Genomic DNA, 21,503 nt, shown 5'->3' with positions numbered 1-21,503 from the left:
GAATGGAATCAATGGTTTATTCCATGGTGGGGTAAGATATTAGCTCGCTAGGAAATGCCATTGCATTGTTCACATGAAGAGTTAACACAGGAGGAAACTACCACGTTTTATCTTCTAAAAGAAAGAAAAGGGTTTCTTCCACAAATGTACCTGGGAATTGACTGGGCAGCCAGAAGCCGCCAGACATTACTATTTCCTGACTAAAGTGCTGAAATTCCCTGGAAAAAGCGAGGGGAGGAAAAGCTTTTACATTTATGCGTGGGGACTTCTATCCTGTGCATGGAAGAAGGGGGGGGGGGGGGGGGGAATTAAAAAAAAAATAAAAAAAAGGAGAAAGAAGGACAGAGAGAGAAAGAAAGATTTCTCACCGGCTCTCAGCACAGCCTGCCCCACCACACAGGCACTCAAAATGTCGGTGCTCCCGGAGGGCTGTGCCGGGGTCCCCGGGGAGGAGGGAGGGTCGCGCCGGCCGAGGTGCGGGCAGGTCGGGCGGCCCCCGGGGAGCGCCGGGGCGCGGGGCCGCGGGGCGGGGGGGCCGCGCCCGGCTCCGAAACCGTTACTTCGGCTCCTGCGGCTCCGCTCCCCTTGCTCTTCCTGTCCAAATAATTTTAAATTTACGCGCCTTAAATAACAGTCTGATTTTATTTATTTAGTTTCCTCCGCGGGCTCCGCCGCCGCTTCGCTGCGCCCCGGTCCCCGCCGACAGGCCCGGGGCGGCCGCCGGCCGGGCAGCGCTGCGCGGCCCCGGGGCTCGGACACCCCGGCCGCCCCCGCCGCTCTCTCCCGCCGCAACTTGCGCTGCGCCCTTTTTTTTTTTTTTTTTCATCTTCTCCTTCCTTTTTTTTTTTTTTTTTTTTTTTTTTTTTCCCCTCTTTTCTCTTTTCCCCTCCCTTTCCTCCCTCTCCCCGCAGCCGGGACTGGAGTCTCCTCAGCGAAACTCCGGTGCTTTCGCAGCCGCAGTGAGTACAGAGAAGGGACCCACGTCTTGCCGGGGGGATGTTTCTAACGCATCTTTGTGGCCGCTGCCGGGCGGCGGCGGCGGGGCTCCCGCTGCTGCGCCGGGCTCTCCTCCCCCAGCCCCGCGTCCAGGGATGCAGAAGCATCTTCCCCCACCGCAGCTCACGTAGAAAGCAAAACCGAGCAGGTTTGTCTCCAGGTTTCCTTAAAAAAATGGGTAGCAAGGTGTATCTCCCAGCCGGAGCTTTTCATGACCTCGTGTTACATTTTCAAATCAGGCAGGCGAGAGAGGGGGGAGGAAAAATCCACGCTTCTTGGCTTCTGTGTCACAGAGGCGAGAAAATTATCTTCGAATGTAAAGTACATGGCACATTTCTGAGAGCCAGATGTGCCAAGCCTGGCTCTGAAGCCCTGATCTGTAGAGCCTCACTCGGAAAAAAAATAATAATTCACTTCTGCCATGGCTCTGAGTGGTAAAATGGCTTCTGCGTTTTGAAGAAGCACTAAGTAGAAATCACCAGGGACATTTTACAGTGCTAAAGGTTCCTGCTTGTCATCTTGTACTTTTTCCCTGTTTGAATTACCTTTCAGCACTGTATCAGTTATAATTGTGCGAAGTTCAGCTTAAGGATCTACAAGAGACCTCTCCTATGCTGGATACTTCAGAATAACCTTGACCTTTGATTAGTGCTTATCCTACAAGATAAGTCATGCAGGGAAAGCATGGAATTGGGCAAGGCACCTGCAAAAGCACAAATTAAATGGCTCTATTTTTAATCTAGTGTTAAAATGGCTTCTGAATCTGACCAAACAAGGGGCTCTCAGGGGCTAGAAGACAAAATCGAGAGCTCGGTGGCAAATTTCAGTTTGACACACAGAGGACCCTGAGCCAATTTCCTCATCCCCAGATACATTTTGTGCCGTTGGTGCATCCAGACTCAAACTGCCAGAAAGGGTGAATTCCCTCTGAAAGAAAGTGAATCAGCCAAAAGTATAATCAGCTTTTCAGGGAAGTACAAGACCATTGAACCATGTTTCCAGTTGCATTTCTTTGTTCCTCTGTAACTGTTTTCTGATATTTGTACCAGTAATTATAAGGGCCACTAGCATTTATGAATCTGTTAAATTAAAGAAGCCTAATTCAGGGTAGGAAGCTTGAAACATTTTCTTCACAGTGCAGCCACTAAAAGGTTAAAGTCAATGCACAGCTCCTCTGAAAGTTTTCCTTCAGCAGATAGTGCCTATCAAGATGGTCTTTCTTTCTCCTGTTACACCCTGAGAGCAGGAAACGGGGCAGCATTTCTACTGCAACACAACCCTCTTCACTCCTCAATATTAAGATTATTACCAGCACAATGATATTTTAATGAACACTTTTACATACACGGAGCTAATGAACATTTAAAGGAAAAGATACACAGCACATACCACAATAAAATGCGATGCCTTGTAGGAACACTGAGTATTCAAAAGCTTTTCAGGGTTTGACCTTAATGAAACACAAGAGCAGTCCTGGGTACAGATCACATTTATATGCGGAGTATATTGCAGGCCTGAATGAGAGCTTCTGCTAAAGTTAATTGTAATTTTCTGGTGAGGGAGGATCCATGTTCAGGCCTGAAGTTATTAACATCTGTTCTGATGGAAATAGGGACATTGGGATACACTCTGTCAAATCAAAAAAGAGTACTTTCTGCTTCAGATATGTTACCCTAGAGGTGATGTACCACCATTTGAAAATCTGCACTTCCAAATCAGGCATGCCAGGATAGGACTGAATTGATCAGTCAGGAACTTTTGCTTGCATCTAGTAATGCTGGAAAACAGGCAGAGGAGGTGTTCAGTCCACACCAGCTGGAATATACACAGGCCTGGAAACCAAGCTGTTAATTGCAAATGCTTCCTATAGAATGGACTTTTAAAATTTTTCTGAAAGGAGAAGTACACTCTGCTAGAAAAAGCAGTTTTTTTCTCTGTACATAACATAGTCCTTGAGGGTGTGACTGTAGGTACACAAACAAAGCTGTATTTAATCCCCCTAAGATAATTTTATAGAGAACATCTGTTAAAGAGAGGAGTGTATTTGTTTCAGGAGCACTGTAACATTTACTGATATCACCTCCTTGCACCAATATATATGCTTTAAAATAGTGTGCTGTCTGTGGATTTTTGAGATGTAATTTGTTTTAGCTCCTGTAAAATAAGGGCTGCAGACAAAGAGCTGTGCTACACTTCGATACAGTCACAGTATTCACAATCCAGCACTGTATGCATGTATTACAGAGAACAACAATTTCCTTCCTGTACAAGCATTTTAATTTATGGAAACATACTGTTTTGTGTAAAGAAGGTAGTAGATAATTAACAATATTAATTTAATCTAATTATAGGCCTCTGAGGCAAAAAGCTGACACTTTTCATTGTGGTATATGCAGGGAAGTTAATTGAAACAACATTGCAGCCACAAGGCATAACATGCCCATCGTATATTTGATACTAATTATTTTCTCAAAAATGGGACGAATCTGATGCTTGCTAGAGATAAGAATTGCTGTTACTCACTAGAGTAAGGAAAGTCTTGGGAACCTCATTATGCAATGCTGCAGTGCACTGCAATATCTCTGCAATTCCAAAGCTAACCACAGACAACTTAATTTGCCAAATTGCAAGATGATTTTGTAATGTACACAAGTATCTACTACAAATTAAGAAAAAATTGAACACATTTTTAGCCAGGACGTAGGTCAGAATTTGAACAGAGATCTGCCTCAAGAAGCAAGAGGTCAATGTACCAACTTTTAGCTCTGTTTAATCTTTAGGAGGAACCAAGCAGTAACAGCAACTTTCTCCCTAGGAGTTGTTATTAGAAGTGCAGTTTGTGGATTTAAGCTATCAGTATGACAAACAGATAAACAGACAGCAAATCAACATCTGCAGATCCCAAGTATATATTAAAAAAATATGTCAGACCTTGTGCAGAGTAATTTTTTCTATCACCTGATACACACCAACAACTCAATCTTCTGACAGCAGTGCTGCTTTCATTCTCAAAAGGAAAGTAAAGGTCAGTTTTACAAAGCTTGCCTTCAGCTTGCAGAAAATGTGACAGACCAAACACACTGTTTGTGGAGAAGCATTTGCCATTTATATTAAAAAGATTTAATTTAACATAAATGGCAAATGCTTGCAAGCTAAATCACCACGGTAGGGGCAAATTTCAATGTTTTCCCCTTTTGCCACTGGAGGAGTAGAACTGGTGTCTCTGCAGCTCCAGCAGTACCATGGGGCAGGACACCTCCCACTCCCCTCCGTGGCTCCTGCTCAGTGACCTCCAGCTCTGCTTTGCCCGTGGGCAGCACCCAACCCCTTCCCACTCTGCTCCTGCATCTCCAGGCCGTGTTCCTGCCTGGTGAGAGGTAAAATTGCCAAGGCAGTGCTGCTGACCCCTGTGATGAATTGCACACAATGTAATGGGGATGGTGCAAGCCCTCTTAGAGGACAAACACCCACAGTGAAAGGCCATCAGGCTGAATGCAGGGCCTTGCTTTCCTCTGCCAGTGAGAGACACTGCTGGCAGCCCTACCTATCATTTCAAAATTACTTGTAGCATTTTCAAACGGATTTTGCAGACATGCTTTTTACTATGATAAAAAAAAAAAAGCCATATATTGTAAATGAGACACTTGAATGTTAACAAAATCAGAGAGAGGAAGCCTGAAAAATAAACAGATAATGACACACGGTCACCTTAACTCCAGGGCTCTGGCTCACGAGATCCAGAATATGCGATAAAGATCTCTAACAAGAAAAGAAAATGTGGCTATAGATGTTAGTCATACCTGATTCCTGTTCCTATACCATTACAGATAAATCACAATTTGCATTTATGTCTGACTCAGAAGATCAGCCTAGTCTCAGAGTTCAATCTGTACTCACACCCCTTCTTCCCCTTGATGCTCTTCCTTCTGCCTGGCTCCTGCCTTCTCTTTCTCCTCTGTGCTGTTTTAAGGTAACTCCCAGTTCTTTCTCTTCCACACTGTTTATACATCTTTCTATTTCCTGGCTCCTGCCTTCTTACACACTTCACACTCTATTTTCATCTCCTAGTTTCCCTTGCTTTAGCTGCACATCCAACCTCTTATTTTTTATTAATTGTTTCCTCTGGCATCTTATCTTTATCTCCATGACACTTATTAATCTCCTTACCCAATATATCATACCTTTTCCCATGGCATAGCAGAATCTCATTATGTAAATATGCATATTTTTTTTCCCTAGTCATGCAGAACTGCTTCCACAACTGATTCCTGTCCATGAGGTCCTAGGAGAATTATTACTGGTCAGCAGTAGTTGTCTCCTTGGACTCTACTATCTTCATCTCCTCCCTCTCACTTTCTGCTCCCTTCTGTTGGAGGCATCCTCCCAACCTCTTTCATCTTTGTGACCCATCCTCCTTTTCTCAGCAGGAGAAAGGGAGGTGTTGCACACAGGAGAGGCACCCAGGTGTCACAGGAAGGGAGGAGCACTTGGGCACACACTGTACCCAGCCGCACCGCAAAGCCCCCAAACGCAGAGCGCGCTCTGCCAGCTTGGGCTGGCCTTTGGAAAACTCAGCAAAATGACAAAAGTAAATTATTCTTAACCAATCACATGCAAACTGAGATTTTCTCTTTCTTTGAGTATTTTAACTTTTTTTACATTTGGATGCACATCTGTGAAACCACAGCAGAGGTGCTGCCAAACTCCAAGTTGCTGTTTCAAAGGTGCATGGATGAAAGTAGACCAGTGAGGGTGTTCCATTTCAAATTCCTTCTGTAACAGGGATACCAGCACTTCTGAATGAAGCAACCAGATTATTATTTTTTAATATGGGCAAAATATTTTTTTAACCTTGTTCTTGAAAATTACTACAGTGGTTTAGCTGGCCAAAAATTAAACTGCCAAAAATTAAACCTGAGGCAGATGCTTGGCTTGGAAAATACCAGCCCAAACAGTGACAAGCAACTGAAAACAAGATGTTATTATGAGGCAATGGACAAGGTTAAGCAGAGGAGTGGAAGACTTTTAAGTGACCTGCAATGAGTTTCTTAATAAAAACTTTACTGGAGTAAACAGAATTAAGTCAGATTTCATCTTTTTGTGTGAAGATATTTCCTCTGAATATAAAAATGAAAATAAGGGAAAATAATTCCAGAGTGTTCTGATGTGAAGAGGGAGAGGGGAGTGTGCTCAGTTGAGACTGGGAGCAGTATAGTTGAGGACTGGACCATTCTCTTTCACAACAAAACCAACTTGAAAGATCTACAAAAGTGTGGAAATAAATGATCCAAAAGTATTCTGTGAAGATGAAATTTTACAGAGAGAACAGAGTGAAGGGGGAAAGGAATTGCTTCTGGTGGGGTAATGTCAAAGCAACAGAAAGGGATGTCCTAATATTTTGTTAGCTTTGGGGTTCCTAAATACCCTCATCAGTGCATTTTACCATCAGAAGCCCCAGGGAAAGCATCATGTAACAGGCCCCAAAGTGCCCCACATCTCCCACACTGACTGTTTGCCTTCTGGGACAACTGAGGCAGCTCAGGAGCTGCTCCCTCCGTTGAAAGCTCCGATTCAGGGCAGCAGTGGTGGCAGTGGGAGGGCAGCTGAGGTGTGCCCTGTTCCAGTCCTGTGCTGACACGTTCTGCCTCCCTGCCAGAGACTTCCAGAGCAGGTTCACAGCAAGAGTCACAGCAATCACCACCCAGTGCTGTTTGGCACCAAAAACTGTCATCCCATTCCTCTGCTGGGGATGAAATGAAGAGAGTCACAGAAGGCCTTTCTAATGTATGATGAACTGCCTGTTAATTTGCACGTACAAACATTATTTGTCTATAAAATTAATACTTTTAAATACTTTTAGCAGATTTAGTGGGTTCTCTGTCACTTGACCATACCATTGCCTAAAAGATGTGTTCTTGCTTGAATATAAATTAACCCAGAAGCTCCTGTGGCCTTTGTTTTGCAGGAAGTCAGAGGAGGTAAAAATGTTGGTTCCTGTGGCCATCTCATCTCTATCAGACTGTTTGTCCTGGATTTTAACAGCAAAACTATACTAATGCTGTAAAATTTCTCTGCAGTTAAAATATTCTGAAATATCTTGCACAGCCTGTGTTTGAAAATTTTTCATTGCATTTAAGCAAAATGCTTTCTCTTAATGGTCATGATTATCCAAATTATGGTCAAAATGGTGACTTGTGATAACACCAGAGATCAGAGATGAAATTAAAACTACTCTAATTTTAAAAAATACTTATTTTTTCATAATTGAAAATTTTTGCTAGGTGCTGTTGTTTGGCATACAAATTATTTTACCTTTCTTAAGTATGCATGTGTTTGTTATGTTTAGATTTCTTTTGGGTTTAATATTAGGTCTAGTCTGGCAGTGTTCAGTTCAGGGACCACTGCAACACTTACACAATGTACCTTACTCTCCAAGGTATCTTATACTCCGCACATTCTTCATTTTTATACAGTTTCTCTCTCTTTTTTTTTTTTTTTTTTTCTTTTTTAAACCAGGAAAAATTGAGGTTTAAGGATAGCAGAAAACTTGGCCTGACAACATGATCTAATGAACCACAAAACAGCTTTTAAAGAGAAAAAGTAGCAGGAAGTTTTTTCATACCGGGTATTAAAAATAGACTGCACCAAGTCCTGGAATGCACACGGCAGTTATGTAATGATTTTTCAGTGACATGCATTAGGAAATATTCTCAGTACATGTTTTTCCTTCCTAGCACCCAGTTTACTTCTCTGAAGTTTGGAAATTCTTCACATGGATGCTTCTAAGAAGTCTAAAATTACAATGTTCATTTGAATAACCTATCAATTAGCCAGCCACATAATGACAACATCTAATGGTACAATTGAAGTATTTGAATTTAATATACCATTTTCATAATGGTACAATATGAAACACACGATGGAATCAAATTTTTTTTTCCCCACAAGTTAGGCTTAATTTATTCCTGGCAATGTAATGATTTTGCACTGGAGACACTAAAAGAGAGAAATCATTTTGGGTACATATCATAAATATTGAGAACACCAGCTCCCTTAGAGCACAGAGAAGTCTCCCAAACATTTCAAAAAGGTTTATATGTTATTGGATACTTTCTATAAATGGAAAGACCGAGGCGAGGCAGAATAGCTCTATCTAGTTTCTACCCTGCTGAGGAAACTAAATGGTAAATTATTTTGAAGAATGCCTTCCTCAGACATTTCCTTGGAGACTTCCCACAGGTCTAGGCTCTGGATCTTTGCAGTAACATTTGAGAAGGTAACAAAGGAGTTGGAAAACAGTTGAAATCTAACTTTTGGGTTTTCATAGCTGTATTGTTTTCTTGAATTATTCAATGTGCAGAACAATCTGCAACATCCTCTGCCTATAGCAAGAGTATCACACAAGGAAGGCAGCATTACTTTCTTGTTTGCCCACAGCCTTTTCTGCCTTTTATGCCTTTTCTGCCTTTTCTGTTAAAAAACACAAGCCCTCCCACGGCCTCTAGCCTTTCATGGCCACCATGAACTTAATCACTAACATTTTTAGTTTCAATTTATACTTCCAACCCAGCAAAATTCCCTGATGGGAAAGCTCACACATCTCTCCCACCTGTGTCACACACAGTGTCAGTATTTCCTAGATTGCTATGTATTAGGATGTACCCAGAAGCACAGTTACAGACATTTTTCATCACCCACTTATGTCAGTGATGGACAGTGATAGAAGTATTATGGCAAGTGACATTTTGTTCAATTTTGCCTCCTACTCATAAGTTTTTCTCAGTTAATGTAATGGAGATTAAATACCAGGAGATCCTAAATGGTCATTTATGACCATGGTAAAACCATGAGAGTGTTTTTTTTAAGATGAGTAGAACTGTAAGTGTTGGGTCTGGCTTTCCTGAGATATCTTTAAAATATTTTCAGAGCTAAAAATGCTTTTTGTGGAGCAAGTGAAGCTCCATGCTGTTCTTTTTGAGAACAGAGAAAAACCTGATCAAAGTACAATCAGATAAAACATCTGATTTATTTTCTCTCTTTACTGTTCTGGGGAGTGACAGAATTAAAATATCCATGTTTGACATGTGAACACACTGTACCACATCCAAAATACTTCATTTTGGAAAGACATAAAAAAACCCCCAAGAACAAGTCAGCATCTTGTAGGAAACCTGTTTGTTTGATAAATTATTAAGAAACATCCTAATTGGCAGTCTGAAATAAAATGAAAATGGGCATATTGAGTTGATGTCAAAAAATCATTTTAGAAGAAGAGGTAGGAAGTGAGCACCAGAGCTGAGATGACAAACATGATTTTATAAGATCAAAGTGTCTTTAAGGCCATAAAATGAAAGTAAACCTGGTTATTAACACATTCATCTGCTTCTAAATGTTGTTATACAAATATATTTCTGGGAATCCAACGCCTAAAAAGTAATTTGTGAATAAGTCAATACTTATTTTTCTGCACTGATACATAGGCAAAGCTCGAGCTGTTTATGAGGGGAGGAACAGGGTTTCATGCATAGTATTCAGCAGTGCTCCCAGTTACAGGAAGACTCATCATCCAGCCTGATTAGTTTACAGGAACTGAAGCAAACAACATTCTGTGTTTCCTTACACATTTTATGACTATTTTCATATAAGCAAAAATCAGACTTTGTCCTTATTAAGGAAAGTTTAGAGCAAATAGAGAATTACAGCCTCTTGTTTAATCTAACTCTTCTGCAAGCTTTGCTTCACTCAGTCACTTGTGAATATTTCTGAGTTTTATTTGATATATTAACTTATTTGTCTATGAGATTTGTTGCCACTTAATCTGATATTCAAGGTCAACACTGCAAATGTATTTGTAAATAAAAGTTTCTGGTTTGACTGAATTTAAAACCTCAAGTGTTTTCTGTCCCCAAACAAACACAGGGAGGCCTCATTTGCATATTCAGAAGAAAAAAAATTTTTCCCCACCAAATTTTGCTTGCAATTTTCCTTTTTTTTTTTTTGACAAATCTTTATTTCCTCAATTAAAGTTGCTGATGTGTTTAAATTAACAAGTCCTATTATTATATTCATAAATGGGGCAAATTTGAGCTCACCTCTGAAACCCAAAGCAAAGCTCTGCCACACCACGTTTTCATCTTCTTTCCAGAAAGGCAGGGATTATTCTGTAGCACTGAAGCTCTGCTTTCATGGTGGGAAGGAATTCTGGATTTTACACTGTTTGCTGGCTGTGCACAACAGAAGAATAGACAATACCATCTGAGCTTGGGACAATTAACAGGATGTCTTTAGAATATTTTTATTACGTTAATCTTTTCTTTTGCTTGAGCCAGCATTCCCCTCGAGAGGAAGAGAAATGATGCTGAGACAACTTACTATTGCAAATTAACTGTATGGTCCATTTCCCAAGCATTTAATTTGGCCACAGCAACCTGTTTAACTCAAATGAGTTGTCAAAAAGTGACACAAAAGAGAGGCCAAGTTCTTTAGAGGTGGCCAGTAATTTTAAAGGATGAAGGGAAATGGCTGGCATTATTGCTTTAGTCCAAGTAAAGCCTCTTCTAAACAGGGCAAGGGAAAATCAAGTGATTTGGCCTCACCAAAATTCATGCTACTTGAGACCTTTTGGAAATGTTGAAATCAGAAAATAGCAAAACTATAGGAAACACAAAGAAAAAAAAAAAGTGTAGCATTTATTACTTCGCATAACAGATAAATTAGGATATAAATTTGGGACAGGAATTGGGATAGATGCACCTGCTCCAATCTGAGCCACGTACATCAAGGCAGGTCTCTCCACATGCATGAGAGAAGAGGTTCATACATGAGATCTCTTCTGCTTCAAAGCAACAAGGTCTGATCTGATCTTTTACAGCATAGCTTGTCTTTTCATTCTTAGCTCTGGTATTCCAGAAGTATTTCCATGTGTGTAGCCCCTGCCCAAGTCCACTCTTGCTATGTGGACCTCTGTGATTAAGCCATCCTTGATTCCTTAACCCACTGCTTCCAGTTTTCCCAACCTCCTGCATGGGTGCTTCTCTCACAGCTGTATGGATTTCAGCTTTTCAAACTACAGTTTGATTCATTCTCTCAACACAGGAATTTATCTTCAGCATAAATATTTTTGGAACCACAAAGGTATAATTTTATAGTTAAATAATCACATTTTCCTGGGAAAGCTTCGAGGCAGTGGGTAATGCAGATTAGGAGTTGGCACTTTGTCAGACTCTCAAAGAATCTCTCTTTCACTGGCAGTATTTATTGTTCAGGAAGCAACACTTAGTCTTTGCCATAGAAGAAGGTGATCTGTTATGTCAAAGATGAATTCCACCAGCCTGATCACTCTCTATAATGATGTATCCTTCTCCCATGAAGCAGATGTAACAAAATACTTCTGATAAGGAATTACTCTCTGAGATTAGGACATAGATACTTCAGTTATAGGGAGTAGAAGACTAATAGACATGAATAAAAATTTGGAATGGATGGAATACTTATAATGCTGCATTTTGAAGATAACCAGTTCCCTTTTTGTTTGCGTGTCCTAGAGATGACTTCTTTGCAGATAATTACTTTTCATAAATTTAGATTCCAGAGAAGTATGATTCACAGAAGTGCAGGGATTCCTTTTACTAAGCTGACCTTGAAGAACAGATCTGTTTCATTCTGTGCTTAGTCTCTTCTTTCCTGCCTCCTCTTATCACTTTGGAGCAGCCAGAGCCATCAGTGATGTTCCCTCTGCAGACTCTGTGCTCCTGCCAGCTCCACTGCCCTGCAGATGGTGGCCAGGAGCAAAGCTCTTTGCAGGCTTTGGGCACAAACTTCTTCTAAATGTTACTCAAAACCCCTGATCTGATTCTTGGTACCAGATATCCATTCATTTATTAAGAACAAACACAGAAGACAACTAATGCTGCACTTTTTCTGTTATTCAAACCTGCTGCTAACAATGAGGAAGATGATGTCATTCCCTGGATGTGACAAAGGACTAATATTATATGCAGTAAAAACAATGAGTCAACAGTTTCTATTCCCTTGAGGTCAAACCATTCAGCAGTTTTGAAAGTGGACTGTTCTTTTTTGTGCACAGAGCATGTTGTCTATTAACACAAAATGTGTAAAATCAAGATACAATTTGAAAAAAAATCTTGTCCTTTCAAGGGGAATTTTTCAAACTTACAACATAAACCAACAGATATTTCTTCCCCACATATACCAATAATAATAGTGCAAAAATCTTTCCTTTTTTAGGTCAAAGATACATTATCTATATTAAGTAATTATTTGTATGATCCTGACAGGCACTTTGCAGTTCCCACTAACAGGAGTATGAACTGTGAGCATTAATGCATAACTAAATAAAATGAAATTTTCTGGAGATATTTTGTAATGGTGTGAAGATAAGAAAGACCTTTAACATGAAAATGTGTTTTGACAGACAACTGAAAGCAAGGAGTCTAACAATGAAAATTTCCTAGATTTTCTGGGAGTAGATGAGGAATTGACAAAATCCTGGCCACCTCTAACCACAGCTGCACCTAGCTCAGGCTAGTGCAAGAAATGTTGTGTTCATACAGATCCATCCTTCAGCAACTCTCAAACCTTTGTGGAGGATTATTATCCTGCTCATACAGACTGTGAAACTGCAGCACAGAGAAGTGACAGCTCAAGGCCATTTAAAAGTCAGGAGAGTTTGGAAGAGAACTCAGATTTCTAAATCCATGCCCAGCACTCTGCCCACTGGGCTCCAATGCCTGATAAAGCTCCTCTTCCAAACTGGACAGAATTTAATAATTTTGAGGAGTTTCAATTCATAACATTGTTTCTTTTAATAATTTTATTTGGTGGGAAAATTGACTTGCCTAATTATATGAAGTTCAATTGCAAGGGAATCCTAGGCCAGCTGCAGTCTCCATTCCTGTTATCCTTGCAGACCAAATCTAGAGACAGGAGAGCAAACTGGATTATATCTAGATGGGCTTTTATGTAGGAAGAAATACCATTTTGCCTGCATTGACACTGTCTGACCATGTTTTAGATTAAAATGCACCTTAGAGTGGAATAAATAATATTCATCATTCTGACAATTAATTGAAATGAAATCTTAGACTCTGAATCCCAAGGAATTTCCTCTGGCACGCTGTCAAAGTGCTGGATAAAGTCTTCTAAGCTTATGCTGACCACTTTAGTATGTCACCTAAAATAACTGCAAATGGGTTCAGGCATAGTTTGTCCAGCAGATCCCAGGCCCAAGTGATTACTTACCCAAAATGTGGAGGAGTACATCTGGCAGCCCAGCTGGTCAGAGTCCTGACAGATTTATTGGAGAAGTAAATGCAGGAGGCATGGCTCAGTCTGATCTTTAAACTCTCTTTCTTCTGATGCTTAAGGAACTCTTACCTTCTCAAATATTTAATAGAATATTTAAACAAACTATCTAAGACCTAAAGACATCTCAGTTGTTTTGGGTGTTCTGTTACACTGCTCAAGTGAGACCAGAAAGCTTGTTAGGGCACTTCAACTGAAAAACAGACATTTCCACTAACAATTGCTCTTATAAACTAAACAAAAATCAGACAGATTTCAGAGAAGGCAAAATAAAGAGACTAAAGCAACTTACAGAATTTCCTCTGGATGTCCCAAGTTAATTGCAAATCCTGTGGCCTGGTATTTTCATTTCCATAGTCACAATTAAAGGCACAGTGATTTTGATGTCATGTAAGAGGGATGAAATAAATTTCCCATATGAAATTAGAGTCTCCTTTTCAAGTTGTGTGAAATTTTTGCAGGCAATATGTCTTACTGCCTAATGAAAGCCAAAACCTGAATGTACTGCAGGAAGAGTCACACATGCTGCAGCCATGTAGATGTGCTGACTCCAATGACACACAAAAATATAAATATATTTGATTAAAGTTGTTATTGTCTATTTAATAGACTTATGAACTAAAAATAAAAATAGAAACTCATATCTTAGTGTGTTCCAAGAAGGGATCTTCACCTGATCTTTGTTTTTACAGCTCTCATCCCAGCAATCAACTGTGAAAACTCACATAAGTACTCTCAGTATGACTGAAGCTGTTCTTTTGTTAAACAGGGTATTACAAGTTAAAACTAGAGATTCCTATTCAGGAAAGTAGTGAAGATCTTAAAATTTAACATATATTAACATTACTTTGTAAATCAAGTCTTACTTCAGCAGGTGACACTTCCAAAAAAGACTGTAATGAGTCTACCCCAATGTAAAGGCATATAAATATCAGGAGGCATCAACAGGACTATAATTTCAAAATTTTGTAGGTATGACATCTGGAAAAACTATACGTCTGTTCAATGGTAGTTTGACTGTCTGCACAAAAAATTCAGACCAGTAGCATTAAAAAATTACACAGAAAAATGTATTCTTAATGTTAAATAATATAGACAGAAAACAATAAAAAGTTTTTTAATGAAACTGTAAAACAAATCATTAGAGTTTGGATTACTTTATGTATGTGATTGTCACATCTTACTAGATGTTTTTATTAGATCTTTTTTATTATTAGATCTTTAGTAGGTCAGTAATTTATTCTATGTTCCAGTGTCTGTTTAGAACCTCACCCATAACTATCAATTCAACAAATCAATGTATACAGTATAGCATCAGTATAGCATTGTATTATCAATCAGCAACACTATTACAAATAAGAATATAGATTTAGCTATGGTCCACGGGTCAATATTTTTTATGTATTAATTTGTTTCACAGTTCTACTGTTATTTTTCTCATCTATTAAGGCAGGCAAGAATATTTCACAATATTAAAAAAAAAATTTAGCTGCAAGGCCTTTCTAGAGAACTAAATCTCTGTTTTATTTTCTCTTCCTTGGCGATTTTCTATTATTGGAGGAGCAAGAAGGAAACTTAATACCAATTTTAATCTATTTTCCCTGGCAAAAGAAAGTAAGAAATAGGCAGAGCATGCACAATATGTTACCTGTGTTCTGTCAGTTTGTGTTGTCTGAGAAGAATAGGCTGGCACAAAACATTTGAAATGGTTATTGCATCCCTCTTCTCAACAGATCCATATCCCCCTCCAGGAGGGAACTTGGGTGAGCCCTGGCTGGATCAGTAATTTCCCTGGGTGCACAGAAAGGTCTGAAGCCTGCACTTTTTAAGAGAAATGGGGGGAGAGGCTCTGAGAGAGGCCTCCACACACACTGCCTGCAGCTGCAGAGCTGAGGGTCAACCCACATCCCACATCCTGGGAGCAGCAGCAGGAACAGATGCCTCATTCCACACCAAGGTTGGAGGCAATGTGTTCCTGAACAAGGCTAGTTTGGGGACGTAGGATGGAGAGCAGACCTGTTCCTGAATCCTAAAGCTAGACAAGTATGCATAGAGCAGCTTCAGCTAAGTGGGAATGGTGGGTGGGCTTTCTTATTGAGCTAGAGAAATAGGGCAAGATTTTGCCTGGGATTATTTATTTTCTTGCAGAATGCATAACCTGCCCTATCAGTTAGATGGAATTATTACCCACTCACACCAACCTTTGCAGCTAGAATGGTATTACTCATTCTCCTTAACAGAAACCTAACACTGTGGTTTTGGTGACACACTGAAAACATATTTTGATCTTTACTGTGTTTCAGATGGCAATGCATTGTCTCCTTCCTGATCTTGGATTACAGTCCATACTGAAAAAAAAAATATAAAGTGATTAAAAGTTTAAGTGGATATATTTATAAATGCTGGTTGTAGCCTTCCCATAATGAATCAGCTTTTTCCCCTAAAAGTAATGCTAAGTACTAGTTAGTAAATTATCCATTTTCCCTTGCAAATGCTGTATTATGTACAGGAATAAAATATTGCTTTTTAAACAGGAGTGGATGTTATCACTTCAAATGTGCTTATATATGCTTCCTGTGCTGAGATGCAGCCCAGCAATAACAATACCACAATTACCAGAATGTATAATCTATATTGTGGCCCCGTGTAAATCAAGCCCCCGCGGAGCAGTCGCACACATCCTGCAGGATACCACTGCCATCCTCAATTGCTTCCGGTGAGCGCCCTGCATCTGCAGGAGCAGCTCTGAGCCACGCTGGCTCCTAACTCCCAGCGCTGCGAGTCTCCTCCTCCCAGGAAGAGTCAGGCATAGAGCTGAAGCAGGTTTTGTTCATCACTGCCTAAATGGGAAACCAGAAAATCAGGCTTTGGGAAAAAACAGTTTTGATCTTTTAAAAATACTTAGGATTTCCAATAAAAGCAGAAAATTGCTGCAAGTACTGCAAAGGAGAGGGTTCAGGATTTCAACTCAGTTGTTAAATTGCTAAAGTAATGCATACCTGGGGTTTCCACACTGTGTAGACTTAGATGTATTATCTTAGATACTCTATCATTCATTCCCTTCAGAATAGAACATCATTTTTACTCTGTGCAAAATATCTGAAAAGTAAACATTTTTGAAAGATTTTTGTAAAGTTAAAGAAAAAGCAAAGTCCAAACTAAACTAGAAATATGTTAGTTTACTTTCAAGACACACTGCAGCCATACACTCAGAACAATCTTACAGGAATACTCTGACTGTAATGTTTCAGTTCAAGCTAACTGAACAGACTGATTCAGAAATTAAATCTACTTGACCTGTTCATGATTTTATATTTTTAGTTAGTTCTCAGGTTAGATACTGACTTTTTCAAACAGATGTTGAAACCAATACAAAGTTTCAAAATACTGTATACCACTTAAAAATATCATTTATAGATATGACCCTTAAAAACAAAATAGGTGGCTTTTGTGTTATTTGACAACCTTTAGAATTCGACTAAATAAGCTTCTAACTCTCATTCTACTTTATAACTGGGGGACAAACCATCTTTCCTGGGTATACATAATTTCCACTGAGTCTCTTACTAGCCAGAAGAATTTTAGTATGTTTTAAAATAATAATGTAGCATTTTAGAGGAAATATTATGCAAACCCTGTTATTTTTCTCTTTCTAATACAGGCCTACCAAAGAGAGATACTAACTGGAGGCAAGACCATTGCTTGTCTGAATGGTATTTTAAGGTATCCCTTTTTCTTGCTGCTTTTGGTACAAAATTATGTAATGAATAAAGATTCAAATTTAATTTGTCCACTGCAGAAGATGACAGGGAGTATTTCTTTTGCTAGTATAAATACCTGGACTGCAGAGGCCACTGAGGGGTGCAGGGCAGGGGTGCAAGAAGCACCATGTGGCCAAGGGTAGCTGAAGAACTGGCACACACCTTCTCAGAGGCATGGCCAAGTCCTGCTGCACTTCATCTCTTCTGGGATATACAGAAGTCATCCAGATCCCTACAAACAACTTTTTCCTGGAAGCTTTATTGTCTTTTCTGTACTGAACATGTGACATCTTACATTCCCCGTTACTGCCTTGTACCTTCTCTAGTCTGATCTTTTCTAGAAAGATGCCCAGAAACTTGAGCATCTGTGCAGATCCCTCTGTAAGCACTTCATACCCTTTGGAATTAACAGTCAGCTGTTGATTAGCATAGGCCAGGGAGCCTGGCTACCCCTGGCTCCAGGAAAATCTCAGGAAATTCGTGTCTGATGTACCACAGCCAGTCCAGGATAAGTGGAAACTGCCTTGGCTGAAGTGGTGGATGAACTACTCTTCTTGTCAGGATTCAGGCCGATTCCTGCTGAAGAGACCCAGACAAAAACATAAGACATATGCCAGTGATAGCACAGGTAACCCTGCTAGGGAATACCCAGCTCCTCATCAGCCTAACTGCTAAACCCTGAGCTGCCTCTTCATTTTTGTACAGGATTTGGGACAGTCACAGGTGTGTGGTTGTTGCTCTCGCTCAGCAGACAGACCCACCATAGCTCACACAAGTGGTTTAAAAAACGAGCTTGGAAAAACTGTGATATTTGGCTTATGAAATAATTTTTAATTCTTTAATGATGCAGATACTTTAGTCAGTTGCAAAAAGTAGACAGAATTATCAAATTACTTTTGCCTTATTTGTTGCGAACTTCTTAGCTGTGGCACCACCTTGTGGACATTGCTATGTGGCGTGAGATCTCGACTGGTGGCACCAAAAGCAAGTAACCCAGGCCTTTTGGAAAAACAGCTGTGGTCACACATGGCTTGCTAAAGGCGAGCAAAATAATTACAGTTTAAAAACTATTCCTAAAAATCCACCTACAGAATAAAATGTATAATAAATACCATCATTAGTTTGCTCAGTTGTCTTTGCAGCTTTTACCAACTCTTCTGCCTGCCACTAAGAGGAGAGGCAGCTTTCAAAACTACTTTTGTTTCTTCTCAATTGACTCAATTTCTGTACATGCACGACTTTTATACCTATCCCAAGCAACAAGACTTGCAAGGTCAAAATCATAATACTGAATGCTTGGAGAAAACCTTCGGTCCCACTCCATAAATGTAAACTTAACAGTTAGATTGGGGTCCAAGCTAAGCCAAAAGAAAAATAATCTCTGACAAAGATAAACTGGGGGATCTTTTAAATGCTTGCTGAAACACAAGCCAAACAAAAATAAATTTAAATTCCACTCTCTTGGCCATTAGATTCTCAGAACCTTTTGCAGCTGAGGTAACAGGGGGTTCCTGTTATGAGCTCTCTTATCAGCTACAGGCAAAGCAGGAAAGCACAGGGAAGCCAGGATTTCTAACACAAGATTTGCAAGTTGAGTGCAGCACACATTCTCTCTGTGTCTGAGTAACCTTGGGGAGCATGAAATAAAACATTGAATTGCATTTTCTATTTCTCTCTCTTCAGTAACATACAACCTGATACTTGCATTAGTATAAAGTGCAGGAGGAGATGAAGACTTGGAGCAATCTCAGACTTGCTAAAATGAAATACTGATCACTGCAGCCAGGAAAGCCAACCCATGTCCAGTGGAGCTCATCCCTCACTCTAGAACAGACACTACTCTTGTTGCAGCTGGTGTCCTTCCTCTGCAAACAGCAGCGCTGTATCTGTTCCATGAAAGAATAGAGAGTAAAATGTCTTTTTTTTTTTTAAATTATAAAATTAAAATATCTTCTAAAATATGATGATGACAGCACTACTTTTACAATTCAAATATTTAAAAATGTTTCATAGAAATGCATTTTTATTTTCTCTGTCCTTCATCTCAGAAAGATGAAAGAGTTTATGCTGGTATTTTTTTTTCCCTTTGGCATATTCATACAGTAAGCATTAAAGTTATTTTATTTTTTGTGCTTGGAAATTCCTTAGCATAAGTGCAGTGTTTTGGAAAAAATATAGGGCTTTCAAACTCTTAGTGATCATTCTCAGAGATCAACTATTGTCTTAAATTTAACTTAAATATTTGTTTTGGAAATATATAAGGCATTGGCTGAGATTCTCCTTCTCCTCAGGCACCATTAATGTGATTTTGTTCTCCATTGCAATTAGTTGCATAATGCATCCTCATTACTGGATGTATCTGCATGAAAGTTTTCATCCACAAAATTGCAGGAGCTGTTACTGTAAACATGGGGTGAGTGACACAGAAAAGACTGAACCAGGTTTATTCTTATACAGAACTCAATTTAAAAAAATATCTTATTTCTTATTTTTTGAGCACGTGAAAATGTCATATTTGTGTCTGTCACATTCAGCTTACTTGCTTTCAGAAAATAAGCTAATAAACTGTGAGGCAAAAATAACCTTAAATCTCCAAAATGGTACTTTTCCCACAGATTTGGAACTCCCTTGAATATTTTAATTATCTCTTTCCTGAAAGCTAACAAAGTAGCATGGCACCAGATTAAAATAATTTTCTTCGCCTTTCTGCTAGAACTGATTTCTTGCTGAATTAGCATATCAACTCCAAAACCAATTTCCACAGCATCAGTGACCTTATGTCACTTTATGTATTACAGCAGCAAGAGAGAAATGGTTTCAGAGGGCTGTAACAGTTGAAAATTATTCAGTATAAATCCACTTATTGAACTGGTTACATGCAGGAGACAAAGCCCTGAAATTACACTGCTAACCTGCATGGCCTAAAGTCAGATTTCTGCATTTTTAAAGGCTGCACCAACAGAGCTGTGGTGATTATTATCAGAAAATGGGATGGAACAGGCAGAAATCTGTTCAGGCTGGAAAATCCTGAGAGGGAATGAATGAGAAAGCAGCAACACCCCCAGGATGAGATCCTGGGGGACACAGCCCTCTGTGGGAACAAAGGGAGAAGTGGAGAAAGGGACCAAACCAAACACATGGACATTTCAGGAGGTCTTTTAATAAGAGAATTTTTCAGGTGAAATTCAGTAAGTCAGCAAAAAAGGATGGATAAATCCAGACTCTTCAAGCCCAAATGCAGAGCCAGTTTAGTCTACATAAAAACTAAGTGCACAGCTCTCTAGCAATCAGAAGACAAGGTAATATTATTATGTTATTTAATACTTTTTACAGGGAATGAAGGTTGCATAAGCCTCTACGCTTATTAGACATTAGATTTAATTTCCTGTATTACTGAGAAATGGGTGACTTGGAGCTCAGCCAGGCTTGGATAGAATGTAATAGGTTACACATTTATAAAAGGGAACTAGTGCAAGTAGGAACTGCTGCTATAGGTGTCAATTTAAAGTAATACTTTCCCCCCAAAAAACCCCATCCCACACAGGATAGAGGAGACTGAATCAGGGATGTGCTGTAAAAGCATTAAGTCAGGGGAAAGTGGTGCAGAGACAGCAACCAATGACTAAGTACATTTGACCTTCATGTATTATTTTCTTCTCAAGTCTTAATTTTGTGGTTTCACAATGGGCTCATCCCCAGAAAAATCTAATGTCCTCTAATAATTATCACAGGTGTTATTTATACATTTATGCCTTGGTCTGTCAGACCCAAAATATCTCCATATATTGATAATAAAGAAACAGGTTATTTACTTATTGTTTCACTTGCTGAAATGCAAAACCAAAATTAAATAAAATGCTTTATAATCTATTTATTTCCAATTACTTGTGCAATGTTACTCGTTTTCTTGTTTTCCAGTGTGCTTTCCTCTTTCCTTAAGAGAAATATAAAAGACAAAGAATTTTCCAAAGAAGGATCTGGGAATTCTCAATACTATAAGTTAGCTCCTTGGCATTTTCATAAAGAAAAAACACAAGTGAATCTTCCTACCACTATTCAGCTGATTTAAAAAAAAATTATCTTTGCCTTTCAACATAAATCTTGTTTCAACATAAATATTTTTAAACTATGAAAGCCCTTTTTGAATTTTGTCTTTCTTCTTATTTTGAAGGTATGGTAAGAATAGCTACAAGCTAAATGCCATAGAATATATAATGTAATTATATATGTTGATTTTACCTTGCTCAAATTATGACATTTTCAACTCCTTGATACATAGTATGTGCTTATTACTGAAGTAATATGTCAAAATAGATTGTAATTTATTAATATTAGTAACAAAGTAGTAAGGAAAGAAAGCGTAGAAAAAAACAGCAAATAAATTCTGCACTGTAAAGCACCAAGTATTAATTTCTAGAGTAA

General features: G+C 39.2%; 1 long non-coding RNA gene across 1 annotated transcript; it reads left to right on the top strand.

Moving 5' to 3' along the window:
- The first annotated feature begins 873 nt into the window (after window positions 1–873).
- On the top strand, window positions 874–18,798 carry LOC116183913 (uncharacterized). The gene is made up of 3 exons (XR_004148624.2): window positions 874–959; window positions 16,982–17,043; window positions 18,765–18,798. It is a non-coding gene; the product is annotated as an uncharacterized LOC116183913 (long non-coding RNA).
- The last annotated feature ends 2,705 nt before the right edge of the window (window positions 18,799–21,503 follow it).

The sequence above is a fragment of the Lonchura striata genome, chromosome 9 (genome assembly GCF_046129695.1).
Source record: "Lonchura striata isolate bLonStr1 chromosome 9, bLonStr1.mat, whole genome shotgun sequence".
In the NCBI taxonomy this organism is placed as follows: Eukaryota; Metazoa; Chordata; class Aves; order Passeriformes; family Estrildidae; genus Lonchura; species Lonchura striata.
This window is presented reverse-complemented; position numbering and strand designations above follow the sequence as displayed.